At 35.2% G+C, this 17,359-nt stretch overlaps 1 protein-coding gene across 3 annotated transcripts in view; it reads right to left on the reverse strand.

Moving 5' to 3' along the window:
- bcas3 (BCAS3 microtubule associated cell migration factor) overlaps positions 1-17,359 on the reverse strand; it is an 846,307-nt gene that overhangs the window by 242,615 nt on the left and 586,333 nt on the right. The gene's annotated exons all lie outside the window — the stretch shown is intronic.

The raw sequence follows: 17,359 nt of genomic DNA on the forward strand, positions 1-17,359 counted from the left end.
TTTCCTGACTTTGCTCCCTGTGTTGGCTCCAGCAGACCCCAGTGACCCTGTGGTTAGGATATAGTGGGTTGGATAATGGATGGATGGATGGATTAGAAAAACATTAGTGAAACATTACAGCACATAAATAGGGCTTAAATAGAGATCAAAAAAGAGCAGAGGACAAACAGTACAACTATCTAAATAAAGAATGGATATGCTAGTGAAAAAAGGGGTCTTGGGGAACTTGCAGAAGCCAAATGCAGCTCCTAAAGGTGGAGTAGGACAATAGTGAATTTGGCACCCTATCTAAAAGACAGGTGGTCAATTCAGAGTAAGGATCAGGAAAGCACTAAATAATGGACTCTATAGAGGCCATTCTAAGTTGCTGATCCCAACACTTTATAGTCCTGACACTAATCTTGGACTTGATTCCAAATATAACCTGCAAGTAATTCCAATGTAGCATTTATAGGCCACCCATTACTAGTACAGCAACAAGTTTGAACTTTGAAATTATGATGGGACAAAGGTTTACCAGTAGGAGGAAGGGAAACCAGGGACAGAAAGAATGAGAGTATTGAAAAGTAGAAATGAAAGGGTAGCATTTTGGGCAGGCAGACTCACTGGAGCAGCAGTTTTATGCATAGGTTTTCTGTGATATAATGTATTTCCCTGTTGTTTATAATCCTCTGTTTTGGTTTAATAAAAATACACTTCTAATAATTTTGATCTTTCTTAATATTATTCCATTGGTGAAGAGATATCTAGCTTGACCTCTTATTTAAGAACAGATTATAACTTTTTTTTTCCCATGTGCTTTGTCAATAACAGCCCATTCAGCCCATATGTTATGCTCTCGTACAGATAAGGAGCAAGTGCTTGAAGGCAGAATGGAATAAAAGAGCAGGAAATGGATGTATTAAACAAATGCACCAAATCATAAATGTAATACAGGCAGTGGTCTGAAAAGCTGAGGAAACAAACCAGAAGCAAATCACCAAAACCAGAATTGGTAACCAAAAATTAAAGTTACTAGTACTAACTTGTATTGTTGTCTCCAAGTGTTACTACAGATAGCTTTGTTTTTAATGATAAGTAATCCATAGCTCGGACATTGAGCAACAGGAACTACCATCTTTTATAGAGAAGAGTGTGATAACACAGCATGTCATGTAACTTCCTTGTCACGTAACTAGCAACAGGCATAGCAATGGCAAACAACAAAATGGTGGCACGGCGCTGTCACTACCACAATGATAAAAACAACAACAAAAAAATCACATAAAAATAAACCATAAAATAGAAAGGTACTTGCAAAAATATACAGATCATAGTACCACTATAACTTGTTAATCCATAATCAGTTAATGCTTGCAAAACACTGTCAAGAGTTTCAGGTTCCAAAATTACTACCAACAATTACACTATTATGCAACTCTTTCAATATACCTATTATACGGTTGTCTGTGTAACAAAATACCTTATAAGGCTTGTAAAAATGTACTTTTAACCTCCTTCCACCTGTGCTCTTCTGCTCTAAAATAATAAATTTTTATATTAGTACTTGGGATCTACATCACATACTCTTTGATAATATAACATAATATAATATACACTTTATTATTTAATTTGTTTAAGAATATACATTCATTTTTGTATCCTTATCAGCCTTTGAGATGTTGAGTGTTGTGAATGACTTAATGTGATTTAATTTTAAACATCAATGTTTTGGAATGTCATTCTGATTGGAATGTTGAATAAACTGCTTCTTACTTACTATAATGTGATCTACTATATAAGCTCAATAAAATATATTAAAATTAACAGCAGTCTGCCTCTCAGCAAATTATAAAATGATATTTTCAGCTTACATTCAGGTTACACCAATTACTCACAACAAATGATTATAATTAAACAGGGTAATAAAAATGTTTTGTCCAAGTTTAAATCAAATAATCCAACTGCCTATTATCATAATCACTCGATTGCACAAAGGTGCTGGTCCCTTATGCTTTGTAATTACATTCTGTCATTCAGTTATTATTTCTTTTCTTTAAATGCTACCTCCATCAAAGCAAAGGATGCCAGGGTGTGAAATTTGACAGGAAAGTTTTACCTACTGCTTTTATTGCTGAATGATGCATGCAAAATGTACAAAGTGGTTCTCAAAAATAGCACTGCAGAATTCTGCTGTGCACCTATACATGTGGCTGTATTCTTTTCTGACACTTTACTAATACTTGAGATGTTCTTTTTTTGTCATGTTAATATCTTCTAAATGACATGTTCTTGACTTACGGCAGAGAATGGCTTCTGTGCTTGCATTGCCTGACCTTTAAGTAGTGTATGTCCTAATCCATAGTTTAGCATTTTTTTCCTTATACTATTTTTGCATTCTGGCCTAATCTATTGCTTTGCCTTTTCCTCTTTTTTGCACTTTTGAAATTTTGCCCATTTTTGAAATCTCTGTCCATTTTGTTCACCCATTTTAAGCAGTACAGTGTTTCCTCAGCAACAATGGCAGGATTCAAACCTACACAGGACACCAATCAGATTACTTCTATACTTACTAAATGGTGTCTTGCCTCAGTGTCTTAAAGACATTTTTGTTTTGTTTTGTCAGTTGAACACGTGAATGCCAGAGTTTATGTTTGCAATTTCAGGTATTTTGGCTATTTTTTGTCTGTAGATGCAATGAGAAAAATACAGCAAGAAATATATGTTCCATATTCACACATATATGCAACATGAAAAATCATAATGAATACAAAACATTATATGTGCATGGAAAATACACAGATAAACAAAAAACACAGAAAAAAAGAAACTAACGAGAACTTCAGCTTACACTGTAGATTTAATACTCTACACATTAGTTCAGTTTGCTTGAATGGTGGTTTGAATGATTTAGGAGAAAGACCAAGGTACAGAAAGAAGAGGGAACGCTGATTAAAACCATCTGCAACATTTAAACACAAATAGGCGAATAACTGTTGAACTCCATAAGATAGAAAGACGGAAAGGTAGCAGTTGAAAAAAAAATCTTAAGATTTGCAAGCTTCAATTATAACATTATTCAAATTCCAAAAACAAAAAGTGAATATTGTTTGCTGTCATCTTCTAACATGCACAAAAATTCATACTTAAAAATCCACAAAACAATTCCTTGCTTAAAGGTTGGTTTTCATTTGCTTTTTATATTAAATTTGTAATGTTTGCCTAGAAAAGTACTATATTTACAATGAGCTCAACATGTGTACCATAATTAAATCTAAAAGATAATATCTAAATAAGTACATACTGTATCAACAGGTATAGAAACTGAGTTCTAGAATTTACTATTGCCTAAATGAATCCCCTTTCATACTAGCAAAGAAAATTTACCAAATCAGCTACAAAAGAAAATACTTATACTATATTCTGTGTATAGGTGCTATACAATGGAAACATAGTGTTCTCTGCACATAAATAATGACCTCAAAAGGTACCAAACTTTGCTTTTTATCAAAGAATGTTCGATGCAAAATGTAGCACGCTTATTGTAGCACGCTTATTGTAGCACGCTTATCAAGTACCCAGTAAAAACCTCACTCCTCTTATTTTCAAATAGTTTTAGTTGCTCCATTCCTTTTACATCTTAAAGCAGTCAAACATATCACTTTAAACATTTGTCTACATGATAAAAAAGGTCCTCTAAGATCCCCTACTAGAGTGTCTCTCAATCACTGGGTCAAGGCCAAAAATGGGTTGCAGGCTGCTGCTGACTTGGGTTGCAAGTTAAGTTGGGTTGCCTTTCACCACGGGGGACAAACGGGTCATGAAAGGTTTGGACAACAAAAAGTTAAGAGACACTGCTCTATTGAATAATAAAGCAAATAAAAGTTTAACATAAGAAAAACACTATCGGGTAACTTTTGGGGGGATTTTTCTGTTCCTTCTTACTTTTCTAACCTTAATTATACAAAGTGATGTTATTTAAAATAAACATACAACTGTTACAATTACTCATGCTTTTACACAATTAAACACACCAAAAAAGATTATTTATTTGCCTTTCTCAGACTATTATGCATAAATAAAACCAGTCCATCTTTTTTCTGACTTGATCTAGAGCCATTGTTTACAATCAGGGATCAAAACCTGGACAGGGTACTAGACCACTGCTTAGTGCACTTATATTGCTACTTAGCCTTATATAATGTTTTATAAGGAACAATACTAAGAGATAGTACATATATGATAAGTGACTAACGGCACATACAGTATATGATAAATTAAGCATTGCAATTCAGTAATGCAAATTCTAAAGTAGAAAATATGTTGTTGAATGGGTACTGTATCTCTATAGAAAATTTTTAAACTCTTATATACAGTATAAAATTATACAAAGAAGGGTAACAACATTGTAAATATTTACAGAATCCTAGGTATAACAGGTTAAGAATACTTAAAAGGACTTCTCGGGACATTTAATGGGAAGATCACTGAAAAAAAAACAGAAAAAAATCTTGATAAGTCTTCAGGAAACAGAGCTACCCTCCAGCTCCCCCACAATGCCTGGCAGATGACAGATGCCTGAATTCCAAGCTCTCGCCCACAAGATACGGACCATTCCACGAAACAGTGAGTCTTTATGTTGGCTGTCCACTCCAAGCCTGATGGTGATTAAAATGCTGGCAGAAAATAAAAACTGGCTATTCAGAGGACTGCCCTGAGGTCCTAATTTCAAATCATATTTTACAGCAGAGCACAGGAACAAAAGGAACCCAGTGTTAACGTCTTCTTTTTGTCACTTTGGACAAAGAGCACTCCTCAGACTTTCTCAAAGAACAATGACCTCTCAGGATTCACAACCATGCTAAGAATGGGCACAAGCTACACTAAAACACATTTTAAAAACACATTTAGCGCTGTCTTTGACATATGAGACAAATGCAATCTGTTTTAACCACTTGAAAGAAATTCTTAAAAAAAAATATTTTTAATTGAAGTGCAAAGTGTACATTGTACAGTTTTACATATTTTAATGAATCTTTCTGTAGTGTATAGCCTGATTAGAAGTTTTATTTCAAAAGGATTAAAACATGTAATAAGTAAAATAAACTGGTGGTCCAGTTAAAGATACTTAAAGTAAAGTTACGATCATCACCCCACATATGAGCAGGACAGTCTTGGAGAGTTTGCTAAGATAAACAAAATATCACAGATTGCTTATAAATTCTAAAAAATGTTTGAGCTGAAGTTATTATTATGCATGCCTTCACAGTAACACTGCTCTTAATATCCTACCTCTAAGATACTATTATTAAAAAACAGGAGTATTTAAGTATCTAGAAAGAAAATATATACACTAACTAAATTGGTGCTGCTTTATTTATAAAGTAAGAAACCGTAAAGTATGAGGTTATTCTTAAAAGTGTTATTAGGTTTTGGCATAAAAATGCATTTAACAGTGATTTCCTGTGTAGCATACAAAAGAGGTTTCAAGCTTCAAAAAAGACAGAACCATTTTAATAGAAAAGGTATTCAGTTTAAATTAGTTTCTTATTGCATAACTTTATTCATTAATAAAGACACAGGTCACTGACATTGATTGTTAAATATCATAGGTGAAAATTAATGTCCATAACATTTATATGTATATGCACAAATATCAAAACAGACCATAAAACAGAATTGAATCCCATTGATTATATACAATTAGCATCATGCTAAAATAAGAACATACTAACTGAGATATGTCCAGCTGACAACACAGACCATGAAGATAACAACTCCTGTTAAAAAAAGGAAGACTGTTTCACTGTCTGTCAGAAACACATTTTATCTATCCCATAATACTACTACCATTTCATATATGTTTAATTAGTTCTGACTATACTAAACCAGTCAAAAAAGTGCTGGAATGCAAGGGGGGGGACCAAAAATAACAAGAACTTTATTCTGGTGGTTGGAGGGATGTTAGTTGTGACGTTTGCCACTAGTTGCGTGTACTAGACTGCACTCTGCATCATTTGGCCAAGCAGCGGCCTTGAAGCGATTGTGTGATGCAGTGCGGAGAATATAACCTGAATTGTGGCAATCAGGCGAGTGGCTTCTGTATGATGACAAAGCTACCGCCCACACAGCATTGAGTGTGCGTCAGTTTCTCACAAAAAACGGGATGACAATGGTTTCCCACCCACCCCTACTCCGTGGACCTGGCACCCTGTGATTTTTTCTTATTTCCAAGAATGAAGCGGAATCTTTCCTTTTCAGGATGTAGAGGGGGTCAAGAAGCGATGGAGGAACTGATGGCTATCACTTTGCAAGAGTTTCAGAACAGTTTTGAACGATGGAAAAAGAGGTGGGACAAGACTATTGCAACTCAGGGGAGTATTTTGAGGGTGATTACATTTTAGAAATGCTCTGAGAAATATGCAATTTTTTTTTTAATTCTCATTATTTTTGGGTCCACCCATCATATCTTGGGCACCTTTAGAAGTGCATTTCATTTTGGACATCTTTGAGTAATAAGCAATTTGAACATCCAGCCTTATCCAGCCTTGATGCCACCTCAATTGAAAATGCTCATGCCTCTATTACTTTGAATTGAAGAACATAAAGCAGTATATCTTCTTGGGCAAAGATTGCTAGAGCAAATTCATACATGCTTATGTCTTCAAAAGTGATTTATACATTCAGAGCTTGTGTGCCAATATAATTTTTATGAAGAATCTAAACAGAGAAAATTCCATGGTCAGTAAGTACATTAGACAAGCTTCAACACCATATGTGATTTGTTGTCCCACCTACACTTTTTATTTTAATTTTGAAAAACTATTTATGAGTATAATGCAATATTTTTCCATCCCTATTTTTTTAAACTATGTGTGTACTAGCATTTTAATGGGCTAAGTACCTTAGCATACTGTAGACATAAAAAAGCCAGACATGAGCACTCAGATTTCTGCAGAAAAACTGATCTAGGCAGGAACAATTTACATCCATGCAGGCAAAAGGAAATCACCAGTTTACCATACAAATAACATCTATGAACCTTTTATTGAAGGCCTTTGCAGAGAAACTTGTGATATGCAAAAGGAACAGTGACCAGCGAGGTTAATGGTACGTACTCAGGAGGGTTTATTGCCTTAAAAAAGGGAGTTTGGAGACAAAGTTCAGGACAAAGCAGAATATGAATTATGAAGAAATGGACTGAAAAAGAAAACAGTAAAATAAAAGGTACAGACAGATTAGGAGCTCTAAGAAATGAAGTCAGGTCTAATCTAAGATATTAAAAATTGGGGACATATATAACAATAACAAAAAGACTGTAATATTAATTTTACTTATTACTCCATGCTGGCATTCCTTTGAATATATGACAAATGTGGAGTAACATAATGACTTGTGTCTTTGCCACAGGAAACACTGACCACTCTTACAACACTTTCGTAATCTCATTGACTAAGTAATAGAAGAAGAGTGTTGTACCGTGTTAGCCATAGGAGAAAGTAGGGTGAAATGATACCTTTTATTGGCTAACTGAATAGATTACAAATGCAAGCTTTCGAGGCCTTACCTGATAAAGGGGCCTTAGCTGCCTCGAAAGCTTGCATTTGTAATCTATTCAGTTAGCCAATAAAAGGTGTCACTTCACCCTAGTTTCTCCTATAAGTAATAAAAGAGTACATGTCAAAAAAATTATGTTGTTTGGATACTGTATAAAATGCACTAGCTAGTAGCATGCAAGAATTAATCAAATGCTACTAAAACACTGGAATTACCTTATTAATCTTTTGTGAAGGAAGATCCTTGCAAATATCCCACAATTGTGGAATAAGTGTAGTTGCTCTTCTGGAGAAATTTAGTAAAACTTAATTGCCTTTCTTAAAAATTACACACAGCACTCCAAATGTGGTCGCACAAAAGCACTGTGTAAGTTAAAAATAAATTCCTATGACTTTTATAATTTATACATTTTTTAGGTGTGTTTACTTCCATCATGCCTACTGAAGTGGGTATGTGCTCATTGCAGCATTCCGCTGCCAATTTATATACAGTAGAAGAAAGGTCATTGAGACATTGTATGGCATCCCGTTAAATCCAACGGATAGCTCAGATTATTATTTTGGAGCAGATTAGAACAGGTTGACTGGAAGAAAGACATGAGAAAGAAGATACAACTAAATTGTTTTAAAATCAGTTTCCTAATCCAGAGTGGTCATAACAAAAGGAAGGCCAAATACATATAGTAAATTCAAAATGGCAAATACACTAGACAAACCCAATTAATTCAGAAAATAAGGATAAATCACAAGAATTAAAAAAAGAAATGACAGAAATGCACTGGGGCACTTGAACACTAGGGAACATGAAAACAGAAGCACTTGGAAAGACATAATTTACCAACAATATTACCAATTAAGCTCCTCCTTATTTTTTCCCAGCCCCCTGATCATGTGACTGCTATATAATTACAGTAACCTAGTAGCAGAGAGATAGGAAGGCTTGTGAGAATATTAGACAAACAGAAAGCATGCTGTTCTTTCCAAGCATCATAGGTCACAAGGAAGGAAAGCAAGTCTAGATCAAGAACTAGTCCACAGCAGAGCACACTTCCCCACAGTCACTATTTAATTTAACTGTACATCTTTAGGATTTACGATGAACTCTAAAGTATAAATTAAAACCTAAACAGATCAAGGCAGAATAAAAAGCTCCACACAGAATGTGATTAAACAATGATATGAAAGCACTGCCCTGGAACTGCTAAATGAAATGCTATAATGACAATTATTTATCACATATCTTTTAAAATGCAAGATCTGTTTTGACCCATTTAATTAACTCTACCATATCTGAGTGTCTGTTAGAATGCCTAATATTTTATCATCTGTAACTTTCACTTCTAAAGTATTTAGAACAATTATAAAAAATAATCCCAAGATTCAGCTACATGCAACCTCATTTTGACATCTACTGAGAAAAGATCCTTTCTTCATAACCCACTGTTTTTTGTATTTAAACTACTTCTACATCCCTCAGCACACTGCAAAATGAATGTTTTTGTTGTTTCCTCATAAAATTCTACCACATTAATAAAACATGATCTCCTTCATCTAAACCCATGCTGGCTGTCTTTTGACACATCTGTACTGGGCAGCTGCTTTTGTATTTTGTGTTTTATAATTGCACCCATTATTTTACATGAAATATAAATTAAGCTAACGGCCTATAATTACCAAAGTTGTTATAAAACCTGTTCTTTATAATTATACAATACTGGCTAGCAGACAGTACTAGGGATTTCCCTAGATTGTACCCACTTCTGAAAAATAAATCTCAGTATTTCAGTGTTTAACATATGTAACACCAATAAAAGCATCTGCAGTTGCCAAGCATGCACAGAGCAAGCCAATAGGACATACTATTCAGTACACTAAAATCAAAATAGAAAAAACAAACAAGAAGAAAAACAAAGTACTTTAAAAAATATGATAAGAAATTTACAAATCAAAGACAATTACAATAAAAAGGCCACGAAAGAGACATAACAAAGCTGAAAAACTATTAGTAAAGTATAAACTGATCATTTTTGAGCAAAGTCCTTAAAGCTACAGTAGCATTCAAAGTTAGTACTGTTATTGTGCATGATACAGTACTGGAACTCTTACAATGTGTAAATATTCTAACTGCAAAAAGGTGAGAGAACATATTGGTATTTAGCAGCATACAGAGTATAACCATTAGGCTCTTTAAAGACTGTGGAATTAATGTTGCTCATTCTTGGGGTATAATTTATTTTCAGATTTTTAAATCGTATTATCACTCTACATAATCTCCAAATTTTCAGTATGACCTAATTTTTCCCTGGAGGTAATGTCATGTTGTTGACCTCTTATCTTGATTAAAACATCAGAAACTACATAAAAAAGTACAGTATATTACATATTTCCTTATTAGGAACTCCTCATTGAGGATTCTCTTACAACAGAAGCAGTGGATAAACTGCTTAATGTTAAAGTTATTTAACAGACAATCACATCCAACATGCATGCAGTCTGGTCACTGCAGCATTCAGAGCCTTTCATTAATTGAGCAGGAAATCAGTTTCAAACCTGAGGAGCTGATCATCATCTTACAAACCACAAAACTGTCTTTGTGAGAAATTTATTTCATGAATATTCAGATGAGCCATTTGCTTGAAACAAAAGCCTTGAGAAGAGTGGATGTAGAAAGACTTCAATAAAGGTAAAATAACAAGTACATTTTAACAAGAGGAAATGTTATGATTTTGGGTTATTTCTAAGTCTAAATGGTAAAGTGCTCAATTTAAGTGTGGCTCCACCATTGAGGGACATAGAATATTTATGGTATTACAACCAGAACTTGCATCTTTATTGGGTAGTTGATATGAAGTTCAGTAACATGCATTTCCATGCTTTTGAAAATTGTGGATATTTTCAAAAATAAATCACAAAATATAATTATTTTGATTCAGGCAATTAGCAAATTTCAAAAGGACTGTAGGCCTCTATAAATCAAAAGGCACAATGATCCCACTATGGTGCTGCATCTGAAGACCAGACTTCACAACCACAGGCAGCCTAGTCCTAAACTCAAATGGCAGGCTTACAGCCTTCATAAACCCAAGAGTAAGGCTAAGGCTGCTAAATAATAAGTTAAAACAAATATCCAGATTGGAGGAGAGAGAAACCATACACCTCTGGTCCAATGGTTAAACAAACAAAACAAATGTAAACATTCATTCATAAAAAAAAAAATTAGAAAAACAAATGAGAAAAATAAGGCAGAAGAAACAGGAGAAAAGCAAATCATCAGTATCTTATAACTGAATTAGGAGTGAAAACCAGGTAATTGGCACAACTAATTCTCCAATTTCCCGTGTAGGTAGAAGGCTGAAATTTGGCAGGCTCATTCCTTACAGCTTACTTACAAAAGTTAAGCAGGTATCATTTCGAAATTCTACACGTAACTGTCATAACGGTTGACACCGTCCGCCATGTTAAACTTTCTTATTTATGGCCCCATCTTCACGAAATTTGGTAGGCGGCTTCCCTGCGCTAACCAAAACTGATGTACGTACTAATTTCGGTGGTATGACGCCACTGTCGGCCGCCACATTGAACTTTCCAACGGTCTTTGTTACCTATGGGCCCATCTTCAAGAAATTTGGTATGCGGGTTCCCAATGCTACTTATGTACATATATATGTCCATAGCCTGCAGTTCGGTCGCTATGTGTGAGGCAGCGTTGGGTCACCCATCCCCACACCTCCCACATTGTTGGCTGCCTGCCTATATAAGGCTGTCCATCGCTACGGTCTCTTCATTCCTTTCCTTGCTTCGCCACGATATTCACGTCTCCCTGCTGATATCTGCAGCCTTTTTATTTAATCCACGGCTTCTCCTCTGTTTTATTGTTCATTTATTACGATTATAGTTATTGTATACGTATTTTAGACTTAGTTTACACTGTTCAGGTACCCATTTCCTTTATCATTCCAACCGTACCCCCATTAACATGTCTATCGAGGTGATCACCATCGATCAAAGAACTGTCACTTACCGAGTGGTTTCCATGCCTGGAAATGGCACCTGCCATTCTCTGTGTTACATATTGCACGACCATATCAGGCTCACTCTTGATATCCGGAGGAACATTGTGTCTTATGTATTGAATGACTGGGACAGGTTCAAGGTGTGGACTGATGACGGTACAGGAGATAATTATACTACACAGGAGCACTATAAGAGTGAAATGCTTAAGCCCTTCACCTATGGTTCTGCATGTGAGTAGATGGCTGCCGCTGAATTGTTCGGTTGTCGCTTTCAAGTGTACCGAAATGGCCAAATATTTTACACCTTTGGAGAACCGCCAATGCCTCTTAAACATCTTAGATTCACAGGTGACGATCTGAGTAGTGGACACTTTGATGTTTATGAATGTTTAAACTCTCAAAAGCTGGATGCAAAGTTATCGATTTAAACCGGATGTATGCTTACAACACTTGACAGATGCCAAATGTCACTTCAACACAAGTTCTGCAAATAATAACGTAATTGAAACAAACCATGAAACTCAAACTGATTATGACAGCAACAATCCAAGCTGTGAGATTTGAGGCAAGATTGCTTTTCACATAGCCAACTGTACGTTGCATGCTCAAGAGTAAGCTCAGCGCACAGCTTGGTCATATTACAACCGGAGGGCCGAACTGACAACATGGTATACAAAGAGATCCTTAACAAATAATTATTGGCATATTTTCCCTCAGTTTAAAAAGGTTTAATTTTCTTCTTAATAAAAATTTTAATGGAGTACTTTGCCGCTGCGAAGCGCGGGTATTTTGCTAGTACAACATAAAAAGGAAACACAGACAAAATCAACAATATTTACAAAATTATATTTAAAAGACAACAAAACATTTAATAAAACATAAAACATAACTCAACTAGAGATGAAACCCAGGCTGAACCATAAACACAATTGTCGAGGGCAAGGGTCCACAATTATAGTCCTGAAATACTGTAGTGGCTGCAGGTTTTCATTCTAGTCAATTTCGTAATAAGAAGCCATTTCTAGCACATAATGGAATTTGATATTTAATTATATGGCTTTTTAGTGCTTTCATTTTTCCAAGATAAATCTGTAAAACCCTCAAGATTTTTAGTTTTCTGAGTACATTATCCACATGTTTTGTGGTACAGGAACTGATTTGTACCTCTTGATACTTCCTTTCTCATTTATTTCAAAACATTTTAATAACACTGATATTTCATGGTGCATATACACAGGTTTAAAGTTGGCTTGAAAGTTGGTGGTTTCTTTGTCATCTGCACCTCATTATTAATTGATAGCTGGATAAAAAAAACATGCAACAATTTAATACTAATTGCAGTGATTTAAAACTAAAACAGGCATTTAAGAGTGCTGAACTTTAACAGTTTAGTTAACTAAAACTAAGCCCAAAAATGGGTGGTAATTAAGAAACTGGTCAAAAACCTGCAGCTGCTGCAACCCTCTAGAATGTGTTTGAGTAGCATTGGTCTAGGGCAGGGCTAATTACAATTCAGTTGATTTTCAAACCAAGAAATGCAGCTGGGCCAGACATTTTCAGTGGCCGTAAGTAGCAGGTAGTGACAAATTTTAAGACAACACAAATGAATGTACTGAAAACTAAGTAAAGTTCATTCATTGTTTCCCTTTTAAATTTGGTCACATCTGACAAAGGCACATCAAAAAGTGCATAAAAAACAATAAAAATTGAACAGAATCTGAGGTAGTAGCAATACTTTTTTTGTCCCACTTCTGAAATAAAAAAATAAACATTTTGGTCATATCTGACCAGGCACATCTCTAAGTACATAAAAACAAAATAGTGCACAGTATTTCTTTTCCTTTTGAAATAAATGTTTTGGTCATATATGACCCAGGCACAACACAAAGTATATTTAACAGAATAAAAAAGAAATATCAATGCTATCAAAGCTTTCAGTGCTGAAACACGTAACAAGTGATAACAGAAACTAAACACATAGATACAACATCTACTGCACACCGAGGGAACAGAGGCTTGTTTTAAATCACCACATGTGTGATTAACTGCGCTTTTTTTGGAAACAATAAGGTGCATTTGTATCAAGTTTGAGGTACTGTAAAGGTATACAGAGGCTGAGAGTCCTAGAGCCACATGTTTTGTTTATTTGGTGAAAAATCATAGCGTTTAAAATTTGAAATTGACAAATTGTCAAGTATAATAATAATAATTCTTTACCTTTATATAACACTTTACTCACTACTCTAAGTGCTTTGCAAACTTCAAGCAGGGAGGACCCAGGATGTGAACCTATCCTCTCCTTATTGAGAGGCAACAGCACTTCCATCATGCCACTGCATAATATTGTACTTAAAATTACAAACTCAGAATTTCCACAATCTAACAATACTAACCATAGGTTAATAATGAGCTCTACATTCTACAAAATCCTGTTATGTAGTCCCACAAAGCAATCAGTGCTTAATTTGATTGAGTTTAAAAAAAATCCAAGCTTTTTGCATGTTTTCATCAAATGCAGTCTTTCTAATTTGTTTTTTGCTTTGAGTGTCATTGGCTGATCTTCGTCCTCGTAACAGTCACGAATCTGCAGGATCAAAGCGTGTAAATGGAGGGTCACCCAATTGTATAAAGAAAAACGCAGAGACCGTGTTTGTTAGTAACGAGGCTCACACTGGAGTAACAATTAGATTCATTTGTGAAAACCCAAGTTTGTAACCCAAACTTGATGAAACTGAAATACAACTAAGACTCAGCACAACTGATTATAGAATCATTTAATATGTAGTCAATGTACCAGCATGCACTGTCACAAAAAAAAAATACCACTGTATCATAGACTACTAACACTACTTCTAGATAAACAACAACTCGCTACATTGTGGGTTGAATGTTACTAGACTATGAGGAGTATTGCATGGTCTATACGACTGAAGGAATTTGTGAAAACTCGCAAAATGTATCTTTCTCAGTTTTTTCCATGTTTCTGGTGGGACCATAGGCTGAGCCACAAGGAGAGTGCTTAGGGTATTAGGGCTTAGGGTATTTACTTAGCAATTTTTTATGAACTATGAATGTGGTTAGTTAGTGGTTAGTGGTGTCAGATTGACTTCAGTCTATCTTTGGTTTCCTTTAGTATTCATCCTCTGGTCCTTTTCCTTATTACTCTCTCTTCTAGTCAGAACAGGTTGCCTGAAAGAACTTGGACTGTGGGGGGACTATGTATGTGATGCTGCAGTAGCAATCTGGAATTGTCTTTAAGGAAAGATGAATTTGGAGTTATGGAATAAAATTTTCCTGAGGTTAAAGATCCCTGGAGCATGGGTTTTTCTCCGAACACACATAGGACATATATGTTAAGTTAACTGACAGTTCTAAATTAGCCCTGTTTCATTATAAATGAATGCCTGAGTAGATCCTGTAATAGACTGACACTATGTCGTTTTTGCCTTTCGCACACCATATCTGAGCCCCCACAACAATGAATTAGATTAATTGTTTGGATTATATTAGTGGTATTGGGCTTTGCTACAATGATGTCATGCAGGAATATGAAGCAGGTGTTGTTTCTATCAAGTAGACTTGGAGGTATGAAGAGCATAATCAAGTGGACTATGCATCAGCATAAACTGAGAGATGGTGGAAGAGAGATAACAAGCAGTTGACAACTTCTTGGATGAGAGAGAAGGATGAAGAAATTGTGATTACCACAAGTGAATGGGGAGTAACAAGAAATGGGGCAAGCATAATTTCAAGTACAAACCTGCAAAGAGTGTTCATGTTTATATTCCAAGAGGCTTTCCTCATGGCTACACAAGAAAACATGTAAGAAAATACTAACAGGTGCAATGAGAACAATGTAACAATATACACTCTTTACGTGAGAAATTCAGCTAATTCGCTAAGCTAAGTCTAGCCTCCAATGTCCACAATATAAATAACGAAGCAAATGATGCTGATTCTATTCAATGTTTTATTGATGAAAATACTCCACTGTATGATTTAATAAACTCAGGATTTATAGCTGTGGTCCTGGATAAGCTCATCCAAGCTTACACAAACTATTCACAAAAACACCAAAATCATCATTTCCAGGTTCCAGTGGAAAACACGGCACTTATAAATGTAACCCAGAGTTCATGTGACTGTACATTGTCTCAAAAACCACACCTACACACTGAGGGGAAGAGATTTTGCTGTATTTCCTTCTTCTTCTAATGCATGTGTGAGATATATGGCTCTTTGTCCTGCTATATTTATTCTTGACACCATAGTATGGCCACGGGAGGTTCATTATCTTCAGTGGGATAAACACCATAGGTAAAATAGTACTGAACCATATTCTGAAGAATAACACCGCCAAGGAAAATTTTTGTCACTGTGACTGCTAATCTAAATTTACCATAAACCAACTTGTTATATAAAATTAGAAACATTGAGAATACTTCACCCAGCCCAACATGCATGTTCATCATATTCATCTACATTGTCCAAAATAACATCAAGTCAAATTTGAAGATTCCTAAAGTCTTCCTCTATACTATACTATATTACTTGGTCATTTATTCCTCATGTCTATGGTTTTTTACTTGACAAAAAACTTTCTAGCATTTGTGCAAAAATCTTCCATTAGCAAACTTCCATCCATGTCCCCATATTCTTGTTGCAGAATTTATTATAAACTAGGGTCTACTGTATTAAGTCCCTTCATAATGTTAAACATGCCAGTCATGTCACCTCTTAACCTTTGCCTATACTGAAAGGTTCAGCTCCTTCAATCTCTCCTTATAGCTCAAACTTTTTAGTGCTGGAATAAGCTTAGGTGTTCTTTTCTGGACTTCTCTAGCACTACCATGTCTTTTTTGCACCATTGAGGACAAAATTGACCATATTACTCCAAGTGAGGCCCTCCTAGTGCATTATATTATTTAAGCATAACCTCTCTTGATTTGTATTCTATGCATTGTGCTATATAACTTTATACCTTTTTTCTTTTCTTGACTGCTTCTGTATACTTTCTGAATGTAGGTAGTAATGAGTCCACTATGACTCCTAGGTCCTTCTCAAAGGTGTACTTTCAAGTTTCAGACCTCCCATTGTGTATTCAAATATCATTTTTACTTCATATGTAATACAGTCGACCCTTGATATACGACCAGCCTGACATGCGAAAAACTTGATCTACGACCAAAATGTTTGTTTTGATTTACGACCAACATCTCGACAATTTTACAAAGAAAAGATTTGCATAAAAAAGGCTCCTTCTAAATTATAACCACCTTCCGTTTCATTCTCCTCCTCCTCCCTTCTGCAGCCCAAAGATGTCAAATTAAATGGTGAGTACAGTATGAAATTGTTGTTTCTGGTAGGCTAGGTACTTTTTATAACTTTTTGGTTAGTACATTAGAAAATTATTGGTGTTTTGGTAAATTATGTACATTATACAACCCTTTTTTATTATGAAAAGGTTAAGTAAGTGTTGCTGTGGAAGGTTCGGAGCGCATTATGGGTATTTCCAATATTTCTTATGAGAAAAATAGTCTTGGCTTACAACCAGCCCTCACTAACGAATTGATTAAGTCAAGGGTCCACTGTACTTTACATTAAACACCGTCTTCCATAAATCTGCCCAATCGTGTGAATCTACAGAGTACATGGAAAGGAAAGCTTGAGTGCAGAACAACAAAATTAACCAGTTGTCAACGTTATGGATTTTTGTTTAAATTATGCTAAAAAATAAAGAACAGCAAGCTCTGAATTTATGCTTAAATGTACTGTTATGTGTACATGGCACAAAGAAATTCTTACTTGTTT

Source organism: Polypterus senegalus, chromosome 6 (assembly GCF_016835505.1).
Source record: "Polypterus senegalus isolate Bchr_013 chromosome 6, ASM1683550v1, whole genome shotgun sequence".
Classification (NCBI taxonomy): domain Eukaryota; kingdom Metazoa; phylum Chordata; class Cladistia; order Polypteriformes; family Polypteridae; genus Polypterus; species Polypterus senegalus.